General features: G+C 53.6%; 1 long non-coding RNA gene across 1 annotated transcript; it reads left to right on the top strand.

The window, feature by feature from the left end:
- The first annotated feature begins 766 nt into the window (after positions 1-766).
- Positions 767-5,132, top strand: LOC130887038 (uncharacterized). The gene is made up of 3 exons (XR_009058315.1): positions 767-836; positions 3,532-3,762; positions 4,747-5,132. It is a non-coding gene; the product is annotated as an uncharacterized LOC130887038 (long non-coding RNA).
- The last annotated feature ends 661 nt before the right edge of the window (positions 5,133-5,793 follow it).

Raw genomic sequence — 5,793 nt, 5'->3', positions numbered from 1 at the left:
AACAAAAAGTGCTAAGAACTGTTGGTTGTTGGACGTTGTGGCCTGAGACCCCTGCTGGGGTCTACTGTGCACCAGATCATTCTTCCAAGACAACCAACCAGTCCAGTGCCCATTAGTTTGGTGAAGGCATTTTCAGACTGTGAAAGGGTGCTCTTAGGTAAAACATTAATAAACTACATCACATTGGTGGGGAAAATTAAATGTAAATTAGATAATTGAAAATGAGGCTGATGCCTGCTGCTTGGTGCTATTACCTCTTATTAAACGTTATGAGAGGTGGCCTTGGGTGGGAGGCTGGTTGCAGGGTTCCCAAGGAGGGCAGCAGAGGCAAGGGGCTGCTGCCTACTAGAACCGTTTGGTTTTGCAGGTCCAGCAGGTGGGCAAACAGATGCTCCTGTATCTAATCTGCAGAGTTAGGGGGCCTGGGGTGTCCACAGCCCTGGGTATGGACCCACTTCTGTCTCTTAGGTCGTCACCTGCTGCTCCGAGCCTCAGTTTCTTCATCTGTGAAAGGGTGACAGTAACAAGGTCCTCACAGCACTGGGGAGGACCGTGGATTCCAGACCAGCCTGTCCAGAAGACAAAACAAGGGACTGGAGATGCGGTCAGTTGGTAGAGTGCATGCCCTGCCAGAAACCCTGGATTCGAGCCCCAACACTAAAACCAGACTTAATGGCCCAAGTCTGTAATCCCAGCGCTCTGGACGTGGAGGAGGCAGAGGTGGAGACCGGGAAAATCAGAAACATTCAAGGACATTCTCTGCTAGTTCCTGGACGGCCTGGGTTGCTTCAGGCCCTGAATCGCAATACACAAACTAAGGTTGGAGCCTGTCAAAGGTAGGGCATGTTGTGTTTGTTAAATAACCCTGATTAATAGTAGTATCCCCAAATCCTCAAGACGGGCCTCAGCAGCTGGTCCCTAGCTGACAACTAAAGACGGCATTTCCGCATAGGCTGCCCTGTTAGCCAAGGGATGGGTACTTCGGGTGGATCTAAGCAAAGATGGAACAAGAGAGTAAGGGTCCACAGTCATATGCCTTCTGACATAAGTGACCCTGGGACAGCCCTCCCACACAAAGGTCCTGTTTCCTGCCTCAAGATGTTGCCCTTGCTCCTTGTTATTATTTTTAATCTGCCCTGAGTTCTTGGCCTTGAGCTGAGTGTGGGGATCCCGAGGTGAATGTTTCCGCAGTGGGGGAGGCAGCCTCGGGTAATAAGTCCCAAAGGGGTGGCTATTCCGAGCAAGCCCAGAACAGGCAAGCCTGTGTGGAGGGGGAAGCATGGACGTCCAAGGACACTCCAGAGCTACTTTGTGGCTCCAGATTCCCCAATCCCCGACGCTGGGCACAGCGGAAGCTGGGCGAGGCAGGTAGCGGGCCCTGCAGCAGCCGAGGCAGGGAGGCTGGGAGCGCGGGCCAGGCCCTTGGTGGGCCGCGCAGGGTGCGCGCCGAGGGGGTAGGAACACGGAGCGTGTGAGTCACCGTTTCTGGGCCAGGCAGGCGGTGACTGCGGAGCGGGGGGCGCATTCCTGGCTGGCAGGGCGGCCGGCACTAATGTCTTTCCCACATGGCCCCGAGTTCCCCGCTCGGCACGATCACACGGGCAAGACGCTCCCGCGGCCACCCCCGCCCCAGCTGCCTTCTTCCCACAGAACCGCGGAGGGGGAGGGCGGTGGCGAGGCGAGCTCAACTGGGTCTCCCGAGGTGGCCGGGACCCTCGCACGGTGCCGGGCTCCCTGGGAGCTACCGAGGACGGGAGGGACCGCCGTGGATCCTTGGCCAGTCTCAGTCCACCCTGTCCCAGCCTGCACACTGGGGGTGGGGTGGGGGTGGGAGTGTCGGAGAAGCACTGTTGGCGAGATCACCAGTAACTTCGGTCCCCTGGGACCCACGCCGTCACCTCCTCCTCTTCTTCCCGTCGTGTCGTGTGGGCCAAGCTCTGAGGCTGAATGAGGCTGCAACGCATCCGGAAGGGTCTGGGGAGGGTGGTTCCTGGAAGAAGCCACACCCAGTCCCTCATTCCTTGGGTTGGAGGACAGCCCTTGCCAAGGCCAACGGGACTGTGAGCTCTGCTTCCCACGCAGTTGTTGTCCCTGGGCCAAGCCCCTAGGGGGAAACTGAGGCTGCGAGGGCGGCCCACCCAGAGCTCCCTGTCTGTTGGGGGAAGTTGGCGGTTGTCCCTCCAGCTGGGCCCAGAAGCTCTTAATGAGAGTTAAATGTAGGGCGTGAGTCACCTCGGAGAGGGGGATGGGACCACCCTCAGATGTGAAGAGTGGAATAAGAGTTTGCCACACTGCCCATCCCCACCCCACACCCTCTTCCCCTGCACCACATCCCTTAGCCCTTGGCAGGATGACCCTGTCACTCTGCGCCAGCCTCTCCCAAAAGATGTCAGTCTCAGAAGTAGGGGCTGTGGGGCAAGTCGAGAAACTGCCGATTCCAAGATGGGGTCCAGAGTGCTTGGGGATGGACTAGCACCTGGAATCTCCTAACTGTGAGTCGGGGGGTTTGGTCCCGTGTTGGGATGGGGGCTGGGCAAAGGGCCCAGGCCACCCTGAAAAATCCCCCTCCTGGCTGACCACCAGGCTCTGACCACACAGGGTGTCTTACACCCCCACACCCGGCTCTCTCAGACCGGTTGCAGCCCTCAAGACACGGCAGTGTGTGTGCATCCATGCCTCTGTGACTGGGTTGTCTGTCTCTGTCACTATGTGTATGACTAAATGTGCACTTGAGTATATTTATGTGTGGCTGGCTGCGTCCAAGTGGGCCTGGGTGTTGCAAGGTCTGGGGCGGGAATGTGTTTCCGCATGCTTGTCTCTGTGTTTATTGGTGTGTCTTTCTGCGTGACTGTGTCAACCTCTCCCTATCCCTTGCTTTTCCTTAGAGCACCCCACTATCACCAAGAGCAGTAGGGTTAGGGAAGGGAGTCTGGGAAGCTGTAGGGGGGAATAAAGTACCACTGTTGCCTTTCTGAAATGGCCAGGCTGGGTAATCAACATGGTGGGTGGGTGTGGACGGTCAGGGGAAAGAGACCCCCCACCCAAGAAGGGATCCCTGCTCAGCAATCCCCTCCCTGCTCCCTCTGCTCTCAGCCCAGCACCTCCTGGCAAGAGCTTATTTGCATGGTATTTACATTTCATTTGCATCGCGTTCAATTAAAAACCTGACCAGCTCCCGCCTGCCTGGCGCTGCCTGCCCAGCCTGGTGAAAATGTTGGTTGGGCACTGTCGCATGCCCCCCCCCATGAACTGACCCATGTGGGAGGGGTCCTCCCTTCAGTGAGATCATCCTAGTCACCCACTCCATGAGTGTAAAAGCTGGAAGGACAAATGGAGAAACTGAGGTCCAGACACGGCCACCTTGAGCTCCAGGCTAAGGGCTAGGCTCAGAGGTTGAAAAAGAGTAGCAACAGCTGTCTCTCTATGGAGGAGCTGCTGCTGTAGTGTGGCCAGCACCTGGTGTGCACTATCTCATCACTATGGCACTACCCTTTGAGGTCTGGCCACCCTTGCATTGTCCCTGTTTTACAGATGGGAATGCCAAGACTGGAGAGAGCGAGCCAAGTCTGCCCAGCTAACCCAGAATTCAAACCTCTGTCATTTTGACTCCAAGTACCTGCTCCAGATGCTAAGGAAGAGCAGAATTACAGAAAGGTTACTGCTGTCCCGGTGAACCTAACTGAAGGTCGTTAGCTCTGGATGGGCCTGCAAGCTGTCCCCCTATCCTGGAGCTGGCCCTGTGGTTCTCTTTGCTTTCGAAAGGTAACAACCACACCTAACTCCTGGCTAAAAGGTGGGGTGCACTTGGCCATAATCTTCCTTTCGGAAGACTGGCCTTCTTGGGCTCTTACTCTGTAAAAGGCACACACGGAAGGAAAAGAGCTGAACCAAGACTAGAAGTGAACGAAAGCATCAGGTGGGCCCATGGACACACGCAAGGAGCCCTCAGCACACTGCCTTACTAGGGAACCTTCGTGGAGCTTCCTTCCAGCTAGCAGAGCTGGGCTAAGGATGCTGTCCAGCAACTGAGCTCTGAGAAGTACTAGCTGATGGAGGAGTCATGTAAGGCTCAGGGTCTGGCTATGAGACTAGGTTGCCTCCACTGCCTCCACATGCACACACATACGTACATGCATGCGTATATACCAACATATATCCATGTGCATACTTTTCATTTTATTTATTTTTTTATTTTTTTTGAGACAGCGTTTCTCTGTGTAACAATCTTGGCTGTCCTGGAACTTTCTCTGTAGACCAGGCTGGCCTTGAACTCACAGAGATCAACCAGCCTCTGCCTCCTGAGTGCTGGGATTAAAGGCGTGCGCCACCAAGCCCAGTACAAACAGTCTTAAGGATAGGCTAAAATATGACCTGAGAATGCCTGACACTACCCAACTTCTCAAATTCTCGCTTCTGTATGTCATCAACCCTGGTTACTCTTGGGGCATCAACCTTGGTTACTCTTGGAGAAGGGGCACACAACCCATCTCATTTTGGAATTATAATCCACTTTGGAACTAGGAGGAGAAGCACCAGAAAAAGGACCTTCCTCACCCCAGCTACCTTAGGGTTTTAGGGGATTCTTTGTGCCCTGATTCTGGGCCACATTGATTGGTCTGAAATAGATATGTGACTTGGATCTAGCCAATTAGGCTGAATCCCAAGGATTTGATTGGAGGAGTTCTCTGACCTGGCAGTTGCGGATTTGGGGACCATTACTTTTATTTATTTTTTATTTTTTTCCAGACAGGATCTCATGCAGGCTAGGCTGGCCTCAAACTTGATACACAGCCAAGAATGTCCTTGAAATACTCATCCTCAGGGCTGGAAAGATGGCTCAGCAGTTAAGAGCACTGTCTGCTTTTTCAGAGGACCCAGGTTCAATTCCCAGCAGTCACATGTCACACAGACATTCACAACTGCTGTTCCTTTTGGAGACAAGGCCGCACATGCGCAGGACACTCTCCGAGATGCACCTGGATTTCTCTGAACTACAAACCCCAGCAGCCCAATGGGAAGCCACGCATGCGCAGGACGTTTTCTCCAGACACCTGGAGCCCCCTTAAAAACGGGACGTCTCAACCCGCCTCCCTCTTTTCCTTTCGTCTCTTCACCCCCCGTCCCTTACCTGTTGTCCCCCCCCCCATTAAAGTTTACCCACGTGGGACCCCACGTGTCTCGTGTTTCCTTTCCAACCCCGCAGAAAGAATAACAACAACTGTCTGTAATTCCAGTTGCAGGGGATCCCTGAGACAGACATACATGCAGGCAAAGTAACAATGCACATAAAATAAAAATAAATAAATCATTAAAAAAATTTAAAAAAAGAAATATTCATCCTCGTGCCTCTACCCAACAAGTACTACTATCACAAGCACGAGCCAGAACAGGATCCATCATCATCATCGTGGCCTTGGAAGAACACTGACCTTGGGCTGAGAGTGCAGCTCCGTGGGCGAGCGCTTTAAAGGTTGTATCAGCAGTGCCTCTAGAAATATTATTTAGTCTTGCAGTAAGTCAGTTGGTTAGCGTTTTGCTCGAGCTGTGTGTGCTGAGTTCCGCATTTGCATTCGAGGTCTTGCCAAGATGGTACAGGCTTTGCCTGGTTTTGCCTCCAAGTCTTTGTTCTTTGCTTTTGCCTGGAAGCAGAGTGCCTTCCTCTCATTCTCACTGAACAGTCAGACATGGGTGTGGGAGCCATCTTGTCACCCCTTCTCTGGGAAGCTCACTGCCCTCTGTGCCTTCTCTCTGACTTCACTCTTCTGGAAGACGCGGGACTTCTCATACAAACCG

This window comes from Chionomys nivalis, chromosome 14 (assembly GCF_950005125.1).
Source record: "Chionomys nivalis chromosome 14, mChiNiv1.1, whole genome shotgun sequence".
NCBI classification, from domain to species: domain Eukaryota; kingdom Metazoa; phylum Chordata; class Mammalia; order Rodentia; family Cricetidae; genus Chionomys; species Chionomys nivalis.
Note: the sequence above shows the minus strand (reverse complement) of the source record. Positions and strands in the feature narration are given on the sequence as shown.